Raw genomic sequence first — 15,556 nt, 5'->3', positions numbered from 1 at the left:
AAGAATGTTTTTGACATGAAATCTAAATTTACATCCTTCACCTTGGCATTCAAAGCCTCTCTGATCCTGTCCCAGACTACCAACAACACAGTTATGACCATGGTGGCATTGAATAGAGTAGTCATGCACTGTGCATGACTTTGTAGCCCTTTATAAAATCCCACTTACTCTTGTCAGCAGCCCTTTGGGGTCTGTTTTATCCCCCCATTTTTACAAATGGGGACATCAAGGCTTAGAAACGGAAAGCAGTTAGCTGGGGACCATGCAGCTTCTTACAGGGCAGAAATGGAGCTGGACCTAAGCCCTGTGTAACTTCTGGCCCCATTCCTGCCACTCATCTCTCTGGCTGTGGTGAGTCCAGAAGCCTCCATTCACTTCCAGTCCAACTGCTGGGACCCTCTGCAGGCAGGGCACTGGGCTTGGCCCTGAGGCTCAGCAGGGAGGACACAGAGAAAGTTCCCGGCCTGCCCTCCAGGGGCCACTGTTTTTCCTCCTCATGGGACTCTAACAGGGCACTGGCTAAAATGTTTCCCAGCCCTCCTGCCTCGGGCTGTCTGGCTGTGGAGCCTGGGAACCTGCATTTCCACAGGCACCGCCAGCAGATTCTGACGTACCGGCAGGTTTGGGATCCTTGCCTGTGAGAATGGCTGCCCTAATGGGCCCAAAGAGGGACCTTAGGAAACCCTCTCTCCCACCAGGTACCTGGGAGCCTTCAGGCAGAGGTGGGACTTGTGTCCACTTGTTTATTCATCATTCATAAGGCATGTGCTGAGCATTCAACAGTGAGCAGGTCAGACCCTGCCCCACCTTAGAACCTTACAGTCTAGCTGGGGAGACAGAAAGTAACCAATACACAATCCAAGATGTGATAGGAAAGAAAAATATGGAGAGAAAGAGGGGGAATCAGAGGCATTCAGATCCTGCCTGGGAAGCTGAGCTCAGAGGGAGGAGGAGGGAGGAGCCAGGAGATCCCCTCCACAGCTAAGTGTCAAGGACGACATTCGGAGCAGAAGGAAGGAGGGCACAGAGGATGGTTTGTTCCCTGTTGTTGATACTGGCTTTCAGACATCTTGAGCAAGCCATGTCCAGTCTCTGGGCCACACCCTCCTCATCTGTGAAATGGGTACCCTGGGCAATGTGAGGCGACTGGACAAGGCTTTATCCTTTCTTATTCATGTGGGAAGGGAGTCAGGTTGGGGAGGGGCAGACTTTGTGCCTTTCCCCCTCTTCCCTGACGTAAAAAGACTTCACACAACCCAGGCCATGACCGGGGAGCTTCTCTAGTTATTGGCATAAATCTCTCCCGGCCCCTGTGACGCTGATTTGCACCCCCAGACCAGGCGCTCACTGTGGTTCCCCTGCTGCCCAGGAAGGCTGTGCTCACCCCTCTCGTCCCAGTGGGAAGCAGCTTGGCCAGACCTGGCTCAGGGTGCCAGCTTCGTCCAGGCCACTCCCAAGCCCCTCCTGACATTTACGAGGTGCTGCTGAAGGCAGGGGGCGCCCCAAACCCCAAAGGAATGTTAATTGGCTAAAGCTGTTGCCTGTGCATTCACTGGGGCTCGAGTTATTACCATTTTATTTTTGTTTTCCCCCGGAAGCTGGGTTGGGCTGTGCAGCTGGCCGGTCATCTCTCGGCACCGGAGCCAGAGACTGGAAGGGGCTGGAGACGGAGGGTGGGGGTGCACAGAGCATCCTCAGCTTGTGCCCAGCTCTCACCCGGCTTCTTACACTTGCTGGGGTCTAGACTCAGGGAGAGGGTGAAGAGAAAGGTCTGAAAGGGAGATGAAAGGCAGAGGCTAACAAGGCAGCTATGGTGTCAGACCCACAAGGTTCCAAAGGCTGGTTCTGACCCCCTCGGCTGTGTGGCCCTGGGAAGGAGTAGCCTGGCTCTGAGCTTCTGTTACTGTGTCTGTTATAATAACGTTCAGCTGAGGAATAAAAGAGCCGACGTGCCTTCCCAGTGCCTAAGGGTTGCAGTTATCTCAGGAAAGGCCTTATGGGTGAGTCACAGCTGTGTAGACCTTTCCAGAAGGTCTGCCTTAGCATCCAGGCAGAGAAACTAGCTCAGGCAGGGAAGGAAGACTGTGGGGGTCTCTTTGCAGCAGACATGAACCGGGGAGCCAGGCCTTTCCTGGTCTGAGCACAGATCCATGTTTGTCTGTGTCTGAGGGAGTCAGCCCCCTGAACCTGGGGGTTCTCATTGACAAAATGGTACCCCTGGCTTCTCCAAAAGGGGTGATCTAAGGGGGAGCTATCAAGAGGATCTAGGCTTGAATCTGCCAAAAAAGATCCCTCATTTCAAACCTTCAACCCACTTCTAGATCAGGGCAATGCTCTTGTGCCATCAGACTGCCCTGTCTCCTCCCCTCTTCCTTCTCCCCTCCCTTCCTCTCTCTTCCTTCCTGATCCTTTCTTCTTTTGTCTTCTTCTTTCCTCCTTCTCCTTTTCTTCCTTCCTTCCCTAGCTTACTCACTAATTGATTATCTCATCCACTAACTCACTACATACTGGATGCTGTGCTAGGACTTTTCACCCATCACTTCTCTGCCTGTAAACAAGTGTGTTGAGCTTCTAGTTACAAAAATCTGACTAAAGTTTTTAATTTCTCATATAATGAGACATCCAGAGCCAGGCAGTCTATGACTGGGATGGCTATTCTATGACATCATCAGGAACCTAAGCTCCTTCTGCTCTGCCATCTTTAGTGTGTGGCTTCCATCCTTGAGGTCACCCCCATGGTCCAAGATGGCTGCTGAAGCTCCAGCCATCACATCTGAGTTCTAGAGTTCTATAAAAGAAGGAGAAAGATAAAAGGCAAACTTGTCATCCTAGTCAGTTGTCTTTCAAGAGACTTCTGGAAGAACCACCTAATGACTTTTGCTTAGACCTTAATGGTCTCTCTATCTGCAAAAGAGCCTGGGAAATTCAGCTTTTCAACTGGACACATTGAAAACTGGACTTCTGTTATTAAGGAAAAAGGAAGAACAGATAGTGGAGGTAGGACACTAACAGTGTGTTCACCATTTGCAATAACCTTTGCCTCCTACGGCCTTGGGAATACCTTGTCTCCTATACCCTCCCTGGGGGTGGGCAGATTTCCCCATAAGCATGGCCAAAGCCTCCCCTTCACTTCCATCCTCTTCCCAAGAATCTCCATGTTGTGCTCTACAGGGGAAAACCACAACTGTCAGATTCCTGCTAGAACAGTTAAAAGACACTTAAAAATTGTGAAATAAAAATTACTTTTATTTGCTCTGCAATGATGTAAATGTTGTAACATTTGCATCAAGAATGAAAAGCAACAACAAAGGCAAAAATACACAAGTGGGACTATGTCAAACCAAAAAGCTGCTTCTGCACAGCAAAGGGAACCATCTACAAAGTAAAAGACAACCTATATAAAACATTTGTAAATCATATATCCAATAAGGAGTTACTATCCACAGTGTAGACAGAACTCAAGCAACTCAATATCAACAAACAAATAAAACAAAAATCCCAAATAATCTGATTTTAAAATGGGGAGAGATCCTAAATAGACATTTTTCCAAAGAAGACATACAGATGGCCAGCAATCACACGAAAAAGATGCTCAACATCACTAACCATCAGGGAAATGCAAATCAAAACCACAATGAGATATCACCTCACATTTGTTGGAAGGACTATTATAAAAATGTCTACATAGCAAGTGTTGGCAAGAATGTGCAGAAAAGGGAACTTTTGTGCACTGTTGGTGGGACTGTCAGTTGGTGCAGCCACTATAGAAAACAGTACGCAAGTTCCTCAAAAAATTAAAAACAGAACCACCAAATGATCCAGCAATTCCATTTTTGGGTATTTTTCCAAAGAAAATAAAAACACTAATTCAGAAAGATATATGCACCCCTATATTCACTTCAGCATTATTTATGGTAGCCATGATATGGAAACAACTTAAATGTTCATCAATAGATGAATGGATAAAGGAGATGTGGTATATATATATATGTATACACACACACACACACACACACACACACACACACACACACACACACACAGAGGAATATTACTCAGCCGTAAAAAAGGAATGAAATCTTGCCATTTGATACAACGTGGATGGACCTGGAGGGTGTTATGCTAAGTGAAATAAGTCAGACAGAGAAAGACATAGAATGTATGATTTCATCTATATGTGGAATCTAAAAAACAAAACTACTGAACAAAAAGAACAAAAAAGAAGAGATTCATAGATACAAGAAACAAACAGGTAGTTATCAGAGGGGAGGGGAGGTTGGGGGATGAGTGAATTATGTGAAGAAGATTAAGAGGTACAAACTTTCAGTTACAAAATAAATGAGCCACGGGGATGAAATTTACAGCACAGGGAATGCAGTCAATTATAATACTTTTGTATAGTGACAGATGGTTACTAGACATAATTTTTTTAGAAAGAAAAAATATGCCACAGTTGCTTCCTCAAAATTTGTTATGAAACTGACTTGAATTTAACTCATTTCAACAAATATTAATTCAGTGCCTTAGTGTTCTAGGCCAGGTACAGTGCTAAATGTTTTGTCATTATTAACAATAACACCAATTATCTCTCTCTCTCTCTCCTTTTCTCTCTTTTTTGGTTGTTGGAGTCTTAGAGACCAGAGAGGTAAGTAACTTATGCAAGGTCACACAGGTAGCAAGCAGCAGAACTGAGTTTCAAACCAAGCACTGTTGGCTGCAGAGTTATCCTTTTCCCTTCTTCCCACGATGCATTTAGAAGCAGAGGAAGATGGCATCCTCAGTTGGAAGGAATTTATGGGGATGATTTATGGAGAAAGACTCCCCAAAGGCCAGGATGAAAGCTCAGTGAAAGACTGTACCTTTATTGGGATAACTGGAATAAATTCTGCTTCCCAAGATCATACGAAATGGGGCTTAACAAATGAGAAAGAGATGGGACAGGTGAAACACTGACCTCATTTTATTCTAAAGTGACCACCTCCATGCATATGTCTATTTGTTTTATTCAGGGTCACATGTGAGCTGGGAGTTGAATAGTGGGTCAGAATATGGAGCTTTACAATGAAATTTACTCTATGGATTAGCCACATTCTTTGAGTTGTAAAAGACAGGAACCTAATCCTGATGGACTTGAGCAAAAATTATTTACTGGCTTAGTTAATTGAAAAGCTGAGGAGGTACAGTTTCAGGCACAGCTGGATCCAGAGGCCCAGCAAATTGAGTACCATCAATACACCAGGCCCCAAGGCAGTTTCTTTGCGTGGGATCCTTGTAACATTCTTCCAAGGAAGCATCATCACGTTCCCATTCTACAGCTGAAGAGGCTGAGGCTCAGGAAGGCTAGGTGACTTTCCCAAGGCTGATGCAACTAGCAAGTGGCAGAACCAAAATTTGAACCCATTTCTGCCTGGAATTTATCTAATTCCGAGGCTGGACCTCTTGCCATTAGGCAAATACTAGCTGTGAGTCCCTGTGATTATGCTAGAGGCACTACAAGAGTCCATGGCAAGATTTGCTCAATAGATTTGTATGCTGACCCCAAGGAACTTCCTCCTACTCCAGCTTCCTTGCCCCTGGGCCGTGGAAAGCACAGGCATTCTAACACCAGCCATTTCCTAACTTCTGCTGACCACGGACCTTCTCATTGTGCTTTAGGGTTATTATGTTCTGGGGGCTGAAACCTTCTCACATTGCTGGTGGGATTGTAAACTGGAGCAGCCCCTGTGGAAAACAGGTGGGCTCCTCAAAAAATTAATCATAGTACTACCATATGAGACAGCAGTTCCATTTTGGGAGGGTAGATATACTAAAAAACTGAAAGCAGGAATTCAGACAGGTATTTGTACACCCATGTTCACAGCTGCACTATTTACAGTTGCCGAAAAGCAGAAGCAACTCAAATGTCCATCCAGGGATGAATGGATAAGTAGTAAGCGGTATAGCCGTACAATGGACTAGTTTTCAGCAATAAAAAGAAATTTATACTGATGCCTACTACAGCATGGAAGAACCTTGAAAACACAGATAAGTGAAAGAAGACACAAAAGGTCATTTCTGGGGTGCAGTTCCATTTATATGAAAGGTCTGAAACAGGCAAATCCAAAAAGACGCAAAGTAGCTTACTGGTTGCCAGGGGCTGGGAGGTGTTGGGAGAAATGGGTACAGGACCACTGAAGTGCTAAAAATGTTCTAGAATTAGCATTGATGGTTGCACAACTCTCTGAATATACTAAAACCCACTGAATTGTACACTTTAGAAGGCTATGTGAATTATATCTCAATAAAGCTGTAGTTTCTTTCTTTCTTTCTTTCTTTCTTTCTTTCTCTCTTTCTCTCTTTCTTTCTTTCTTTCTTGCTTTCTTTCTTTCTTTCTTTCATGCCTGTGAGCCATCAAGAGAATAGAGTCTGGAATTCAAGGGTAGAATAGAGATTTGGGAGTTCTTAACCTGGAGGTCAGAGGCCTCTGGGGATCCACGAAGAGGCTCCAGGGAGCCCTGTTCTGCCCTGCTGTTTTTGTCTCAATAGCATCCTAAGAATACTCAGACTTAAGATTCTGTAATAAGAATAACCGTAACTCCCATTTTCTAAGCATTTCACGGGTGCCAGGCATGGTGGTACCGGGCTTGGTATATTATCTCGTTTCATTCTCATTTGTTCCAGCGGCAAGGAAGTACTATCGGTAGTCACATTTCGCAGAGGAAGTCACTGAAGCCGAAAGTCCACTTGACACCCACCCAGTCAGAGCTGAGCTAGGACTCAAACATCGGCGGTCTAAGTTTTGGTGGCGGTGTGGGCAGTGTGTGATCGCTAGGTGCTCGGCCCCATTTGAATTGGGCAGATTAGTCGGAGGAGAGCAGTAGGGGTGAGCAGAGGGTGGGGAAATACTCCTGCCCTAGTGAGAAGGAAGGCGGAGTGGGGAGTGGGATTGCTTGGGGGAAATTTACCACTGGCGCATTGGTATAAAGTCCTTGCTCCGGCTTGCCAGTCTCTGGGGCCCCTCCGGGCTCCGTCCCCAGACTGCCTTAACAGGGCGGGGCAAAGCTCTCAGTACGCGAGAGGCGGAGGAGGGAAGGCGGGGGGGGGGGGGGGGGGGGCTGCGAGGGGAACCAGCTGCGCTCGCCGCGCACACGTGTGCGCCCGAGTGTGTGTGTGTGTGTGTGCGCGCGCGCGTTGTGTGTTTAACTCGATAGTTCGTGGATTCGCCTACTTCTGTGACCCTGCATGTGGCGTGAGAGGCGTCTCCGAGCGTGCTGGAGAGGGGAGAGGTTAAATCATCGAGATGGTGTATGTGCGGTGAAGAGTGTGACTGGGACCCGGAGGGCCTGTGTGTGCTGTGACTCTAGTTCTAGTTATTAACTCTACAGGTGGTTGTGAGAGCTGGCTATGCGCTAGTCCCGTGCGGGGTGCCCGGCATACAGGATGACGAAACAGCTGGGGTACTTGTCCTCCCTGCGGGAGCTGGCACCACAGGGAGGGGGAGTGTTGCTGGGAGAAACGGAACAAATCAAATCAGGAAAAAAAACAAAAAAAACAAAAACAACTTCTGGGTGCGGGTGTCACAGTCTGCGAGATCATTCGCGCGGGTATGTGTGTCGCGTATGGATATGTGTGCGCACGCCTGTGATAGGTGAATAGACGATTCTTGAGCGACCGCTGTCCGGGTTCTGGTGGTGCCATGGAGTCAGGACAAGAAACTGCGGATCTTGTCCTGGGGAGGGGAGAGGCCCAACCTTGAACCCGTCTTAAACCCCGGAGGACTGGGTCCTGCTTCCAGCGGCCACTGGCCCTGCAACCGCTCCTCCACGGGGGACAGGGTGTGACCATCTCTACGCAGCACCCCTACTCCGCTTTGGGGGACCTGACTTCTGAGCTCAGGTTGAGCCCGTTCCCCAAGGAAAGCATTTCCCCGCCTGCCCCCCAAGACTCTCTGAAGGCCCCAGACTAAGCTGATGTAGGGGCCGAGCGACACCACCACCGCATTTAACGGATGAGGACGGTGAGGCCCACAGAGAGGCGGGGCCTGTCCTGCGTCAAGCAGGCAGTCAGGGCAGATCTGGGACTTGCACGCCTGGCTCCTGCGTCCTGTACTCTCGGACAGCAGGGTGCGCCATTCTGCTCTTTGGCCACTAGGTGGCGCTAGAGGCAAGGGCTGGGCAAGGGGCCCGCAAGCCTGCGGGCTTTGGGCTCTGGGGAAAGAATAGATAAAATATTTGAGACAGTCCTGGGGCGCTTGCTGTGTTTCAGACGCTGTGCTGGGTCCCTTCGCGCATTAGCTTGTTTCATCCTCTTGTTATCTTGTTTCCTACCCCTTTTTACAGATGAGGAAACTGAGGCTCAGAGAGTCCTTTTAAGTACCTTTTCTATGGTCACTCAGCTTTACGTCTCTCCCCTCCACCCTCACCCCCAGCCCGCCCACCTCTTCCCCATCGCCCAGATGTACCTGTGCACCCTGTTCCCAACAGCTCCTCTGGGAAGCCTTCCCTGATCACTGAGGCCCAAGAATGCCTCCACTCCTACCTGCTCCTGGAGGGGTGGTCCAGGCGCCATCTTTGTAACAAGCTCCCGGCACCCTAACACAAGGCCAGGATGGCCCCACCTCCTCCATGCCAGTCCCTAGAGTTTGCCCTGAAACAAGCAGCTGTCACTTGCCTTTCCAAAGACCCCCACCCAGTCTGCTCTACCTCAATGAGAAACACATGGACTCCTAAGAGCAGGGATGCAGGCTCAGCTGCCCTCCGTCTCCCCACCCACCCCCTGCCCAGAGCCCAGGATGGTGGCTTGACAGGTCCACAGCCTCATCCTTCCAGCCTGCAAATTGCTCCTGAGTGCCCACCTGGTGCCAGGCCCTGTCCTAAGCACTGGGGAGGGAAAGTCAGCTCCCTTCCTCTTGGCAGAGGCTATGATACAAATTCCAGTCCCTAAATGAAAAATAAAACAGATATGCTAGTGTGACAGTGAGGTGGGGAGGGGCTCCCTTAGAAAGGTAGCCAGGGACAGCCTCGCTGGGAAGTGGCTTTTGAGAAGAGACTTGGAGGAGGAGACTTTTGAAGATCTCAGAAGTGGGTTTCAGACACAAGAAGAGCCAGTGCCAAAGTCCCAGGGTGAGAACAGGCTGGGGGCCTAGGGGTGGGGGTGGGGCTGGCTGTCTGGAAGGGAAAGAAGGCAGGTATGGCCAGAGCATCCCAGAGCATGTGGGCTGAATTCAGAGGGGGGTGGGCAGGGCCTTGTGGGTGGTGCGGTTTGGAATTTATTCTAGGAGAAGAGGATGTAAAGTACACTGCCTGAAGGGTCCCCAGCAGGAGAGTGAGGTGCTCCGTTTAGTGTTAATCTGTCTGGATGCTGGTGGTTCTGTTGAAACCAACCCCCCCCCCCCGCCTGCTCCTCTGAAGCTGAGAACCCTGGGGCACAGCTGGTAGCCAGGGTGCCTGACCCAGGCCAGCCTGGGGTCTGCAGAGTTAATCCTCTGGGCCCGGAGCCGCCTCTGATTAGTAGGCCCTGCCACTCCTGGCTGATAAACCCCGGGCAGGCCTTCTGGTTGGGAGGAAAGAGGGGAAATCAAAGCAGGCAGAGGAGGGGTGCTCCAGGAGCACCTTAGGAGGGCTTGCCTCTCCCCTTTCTAAGGTGGTGAGCTTCCTGGGTGAGGGCCCGTGCCTTTGACACTTTCACAGCCCTGTCTCGGTCAGGGCCCAGTGTGGATTTTACTGGGCCCTGCTTAAAGAAGAGAAAGCAAAATTAGGTGCAGGGCTTCAGAAGGGGCTGTGGGCAGGCGAGGGGCCCTGGGTGTAAGCCTCTTTAGCTGCGTGGGTAGCACGGCCCTCTGACCGTCCATCTTACAGATGAGAAAGCTGAGGCTTCAGAGCCTGAAAGTTATAGAGGGAGCAGAAGCCTCTGCGGCAGGTTCCCGACTCTCAGTCAGTTCTCTCCACCTCCCAACCTACCCCAGATACATCTACTCTTAGTGCTCACCTCCGGCCACAAGGAGGGGTAGCTCAGGGCACCATGGAGGTGGGTGGGCAGTGGCTTCCTGGGGAGGGAAAGGGCTCATCTTGGGGCAGTATGACTATTGGGGACAGGGGCCCCTGTGGGCCAGGACTCCCGTCTGCCTCTCAGATATTCCAAACCTGCACATTCTGGGTTCAGGGGCCCAAGGACCTGGCTGAGGATCAGAATCCCCAGCAACGAGTTTAAATGCAGTTGCTGGGCCTGGTGCAAACCTGCAGAATCAGAGCCCCGGGGCCAGGCCCAGGACTGTGTACAGTGGACACACTTGCCAGGTTCTTCTCTGGCACAGCCAGCGCCGGGGACCACTGATTTGGTCATCAGCCCTGAGTCCTACCTGTACCTACCAGCCCTGAGCCTCACAGGGGTGATGAATGACAAAGGGGTCAAGTGAGAGAGAGAGAGAGAGAGTGTGAGTGTGTGTGTGTGTGTGTGTGTGTGTGTGTGTGTGTGTGTGTGTTTGTGTCTAGAGGAGGAGGCTCTGGCCAGGAGACTGTGGGACGAGGAGGACCAGGCCCCAGGCTCTGAGGCGATGGATGTTTTGCCTGGGCTTGAATCCTGCTCTGACACTCAGAGTGGAACCATGTCAGGCTTTCCCTCTGCTCACCTCTAGAAGGTTCATGAGACCCAGCACAGGGATGATTGTGAAAACAATCATTATCCTTCTGGCCACTCTTTAGAGAACGTGTGCTGTGTGCCAACTTGGTCCCATGGGGTAGGTGAGAGAGATTGTGTCCTCAAAGGATAGATGAGGAAGCTGGGGTCCTGAGAGGGTACTGAGCTTGTCCGAGATCACCCAGCTACTAATCAGTGAGACTAGAATTTGAACCCAGGGCCATCTGATTCCACAGCATGTATTTTTAGGCCATTCTGTCCTTTTTGCTCCCTTAACTTCCTGTCTTACTCTCCCTCGGTGACATGCACTGAACACCTCCTATGTGGCAGGTGGAAGGGGAGCCTGGCCCCTTCTTCTCCACCCTGTCGCTGGGAGGACCGAATCAGGTGAGGTGCATGGCTGCGCACAGGAGACTATAAAGTGCCCTCCACCACGGAGAGCTCTTGTTAACCGTGCAGCTTCCCTTCCCAGCCCGGGGAGGGCTGTCCCTGGCAGAGAGGGTCTCAAAGTTCAGGGGCCTCAGGGTTACCTGGAAATCTTGTTAAAATGCATATTACCCAGCCTCACCCCTAGTGGTTCTGATCCAGTCTGTCAGGGGAGGGGCTGGGACTGTGCATTTTTGACAGTGACCCAGGTTCTCTGTGGCAGGTGGTTTGAATGTCTCACTTAAAGATACTCTGTGGTAGACTTGATGTCAGGAGAAAGGCAGAGAAGCTGGTGGCCTAAATCTCAGATAATGAGAGTCAAGAATTTCTTCTCATAGAAATGTGCAAACCCACCTACATACAAGATTTTGCACCGTTTCAGGGGGCTCCTGGATCCTGGGCCCCACCCAATGTAAGAAGCACCCACTGCTCTAAATGCCTCGGGGCTCAGGTCACCCCTGCCATGCGGCCTCCCCAGATCTCCCCACAGAGTCTCTTCTCCTCTGTGCTCTCACAACACATGATGAGGACATAACTCTATCGGGGTAGCTGCTCACCTGTTTGCCTCTGCTCCTGGACTGTGGGCTTGTGGGCCTCATTTTCCTCCTCCGTCCAGGCATATGGTAAGATCACACTTCCCTCTGAGGTTAGGCAGAACCACGTGATTTACTGTAGCCAATGAGAGTGACTGGATCAACTGAAACTCCTGCCCACCCACACTGGACATGCAGGATGAGTGCAGACTTAGCCCTCGGTGCCCTGAGTGCTGGGACGCTTGTTACTGCAGCCTAACCTGCCTTATCCCGATGGTGCTTTGAAGACGGAGCCCCCTCCACCAAGCTTTGGGTCTGCAGTTCCTAATACAGGCTGGCATAGAGCAGGAGCTCACAACATAGCAGCTACTGTTTATTAAGAACTTGCTAAGTGTCATGCACTGTTCACTGTTATCTAATGCTTTTCTCCCAGGCCAGCTGCGGCATGTAAAGTGGTCTACACAGTGCCTGGCATGTAATCAGGGCTCTGGCAGCTATTATTTTTAATGATGATGCTTCTCTGCCTCGGATAGAAGTTGTTTGAAAGAACAAATGAATGGAGAAGAGTGGAGAGAACTGGCAGCTGGGATGAGGTGTCTAGAGACACAGTAGAGGCCAAAAAGCAAACTTGGCTCTTTATTTCTGTGTCTGCAACCCACACTGGAGGTCAGCTTCTGTCTACTGAGCCCCTGCTGTGTGCCTGGTTCTGCGCAAGAGGCATTTCATGCTGCAGCTTATTTCATCCCTACTGGACCCCATGGAAGGTGTTATTCATCCCCATTTTACAGATAAGGAAACCGAGGCTCAGGGAAGTCAAGGCTCTTTCCCAAGGAGTCCCTGTAAGAAGAGGCAGAGCCAGGGGACCAGCTGACTCGGAAGCCTGGGATACGGACCTCTCACTGCACGTGTTCCCCTCTCCTGGGGGGCGGAGAGAGGGGAGGCAAGAGGGTGGTTGAGCCCAGGCTTTTAGTCCAGCGCGCTTTCTCCTCTCCGGCCTTCTCTCCTCTCAGTAGAAAGGTGTGAAAAGCGCAGACGCGTCCCTCCCCAAAACAAAGCCAGCCCAGGGAACCCCCTGGTGGCTGCGGCCGGCCCTCCCCGCCCAGCGCGGCAGCAGCCCTCCCCGTGCCGCACAGACTCCATGTCACCACCGTGATTGGTAGACTAAACAGCTGGAGCGGAGCCGGCCTCCTCGCTCCCTCTCGCCAGGGCGGCCAGGGGCTTTCAAAGACCGGCCTCGGCCGCTATCTCCCCCATCAGCCCCAGCAGCATTTAGCCACTTTCTTCAAACACCCAGCCAGGGCATGATGGTTAATGTCAAATCTGGCAGCAAGTCATAACCTATAGGGCTGGGACATTTATCACGGCCCCGGGGCCCCTGGGGACTTCAAAGGGGCCTGAGGGGCGGGGGCAGGGAGGGGGCGCTGAGGGGGGCTTTTCCTCCACCCAGAGCCTCAGCTCCCTCCGAGCTGGAGGGATCCAGGGGCTACCTCAGTCGGCCAGCCCAAACAATAATCACAATAATAATAAATATTAATGCCTAATAATAGCTGTTGTGTATTGAAGGATTATTACCTCCAGGGCACTTTACAGGTTTTATCTCATTCAGTGCCCAGAGCCACCCTGTGGAGCCCTTATTGTTATTCTCATCCTCATTTTCAGAGCTCAGGAAATGGGGCACAGAGAGGTTAAGCCACTTGCCTCATGTCACACGGGTAATAAAAGAAATAGCATCGAGGACAATAATAATATCTGTCATTTACAGAGTGATTACTACGTGCCAGGTACGTTGTGTGTTACCTCCCTTAATCCGGCAAGTACTCTCAGAGATAAGCATTAGCATTCTCATTTCAGGGGTGGGGAAATCGTCTGAGATGTTAGGTGACACAACTGGTCAGTGGCAAATCTGGGATTCAAAAGCAGACCTTCTGCTCCAAACCTGGCTCCCAGCCACAGAGGGGCAAGCACAGGAGGGCCTCTGGGGGCGGGGGTCTAGGTGCTGAGGGGCAGCCTGTCCTCCTCATCTCTGCCTCAGCCCCCATCAGGCATTAGGAAGCCAGAGAGCAGTCCTGCAGTCAGACCCCAGGCTTGAACAGAATCCTTGGTGTATCTTGGGACCTTCTGACTGGGGAACTCGGGGCAGGTGCTTTGCCTCCATCTAGCTGCCTGCCCAAGTCTCTTGGGAATGGAAGGGTCCCTTTCATGCAGGTGGTCCCCAAGGCTTTTTCTGGCTCTCAGCCGAGTGTAGGATAGTCCCAGCACATATGGGGAGAGTGGTGTGGGGCTTAACCCCTGGCTTGGGTTCAGCCCAAGTCAACCTCTGGAGTGGGGTGAGAGCTCTGCCAGGGTGGGAATGAGTTTCCTTATGATGCTCCCCAGAGCCACTGCACAAATGACCAAATTCCACCAACACTATGTACACCTACAAGGCCCAGCTGTCCCAGTGCCACTGAGAGAGAGCAAAGTTGAATGAATGTTCGAAGCAAGGAGCAAAAATGGTCCCCACTCACGAGGATTAAAATCCTGTCACAAGGCCATGTGTGACAAGAAGGCTTCCCGGAGGAGGTGCTATGTGGCCTGAGAGGAGATGGGGATAAGGGCTACAGAGAGGGAGCAGGACCAGTGTATTAGTCAGGATTCTCCTGTGAAACAGAACCAGAGGAGGTATATGTATATATACACACATATAAATGATAATGAGAAAGAGAGAGAAAGACTGAGATTTGAAGGAATTGGCTCAGGCGATTGAAAATGCAGGTAGGAGCTGGTGTTGGTGTCATCTTGAGTCTGGAAGCTAGAAACTCAAGCAGAATTTCTTCTTTGGGAAACTTCAGAGTTTCCTCTTACGGCCTTCAAATGATTGGATGAGACCCACCCTCGTTATGGAGGGAGTAATCTGCTTTACTCAAAGTCTCCTGAATTACACATCAATTGTATCTAAAAAATACTTCCACAGCAACCTCTAGGCTGATGTTTGACCAAACGACTGGGTACCACAGGCTAGCCAGATTGACACATAAAATTAACCATCACAAAGGACAAAAATTATCTGATTCCACTTATATGAGGTTCCTAGAGTAGTCAAATTCATAGAGACAGGAAGCAGAATGGTGGTTACCAGGGGCTGAGGGGAGAGAGGAGTGGGGAGTTATTAACAGGTACAGAGTTTCAGTTTGGATAGTGAAAATGTTCTGGAGATGGATGGTGGTGATGGCTGCACAAAAATGTGAATGTATTTAGTGGCACTGAATAGTTAAAATGGTAAATTTCATGTTGTGTGTATTTTAGCACGATTAAAAAAAGATTACCCATCACAGGCAGGAAGGACTTGTAGCAGCAAAGGGTGATGGGAAAGCAAAGCCCCTTGTGAACTCATTCAATTTTTCACCCACCAGATATTTGATGTTAAGCCTGCATGTGCCAGCACTGTGCTAGGGCGGGGGAGACAGCGATGACAAAGGACCTGCTGCTAAGTGCCACAATGGTGCTAAGCCCTTTACATTCTTTATCTCATCTCGTGATCACATAGTGCCCCTAAGGGAAGCTCAATAGCCCCATTTTACAGATGAAGAGGCTGAGGCCCCAAGTGGTGCTGTGATTTGCTCAAGGTCACACCAGAACCCAGTGGCAGAGTGAGGGGGCTAAAATCCAGATTTGTCTAGTGACCAAGTCATTCGTGGGGGCACTGGCTGGAAAAATTAGAATAGAATCCTTTTTATCCCAAGAAATTTGGTGGTGAAATAAATAAATTTGATGGAGAAAGATGAAGTGGTAACTTGAAGGAGAAAAAGAACCGGGGAGGGTATTCTTTTGAGAAGAGGGAAAACTGGATAAGTTTAGGGACCTTGGGGGAAGAGCTTGCAGCAGGAGAAAGAAGGGACAGGGTCGGTGACTGAGTGGGGCACAGCTGAAAGGAAGATGGTAGAACATGAAGAAGCAGGGAAGTCCTGAAAAGGGGCACAGGGCAGTGGCAGCCCCTTTGGGCC

The sequence above is a fragment of the Camelus dromedarius genome, chromosome 3 (genome assembly GCF_036321535.1).
Source record: "Camelus dromedarius isolate mCamDro1 chromosome 3, mCamDro1.pat, whole genome shotgun sequence".
NCBI classification, from domain to species: Eukaryota; Metazoa; Chordata; class Mammalia; order Artiodactyla; family Camelidae; genus Camelus; species Camelus dromedarius.
The sequence above is the reverse complement of the archived record's forward strand: the minus strand, read 5'-3'. Positions refer to the sequence as shown.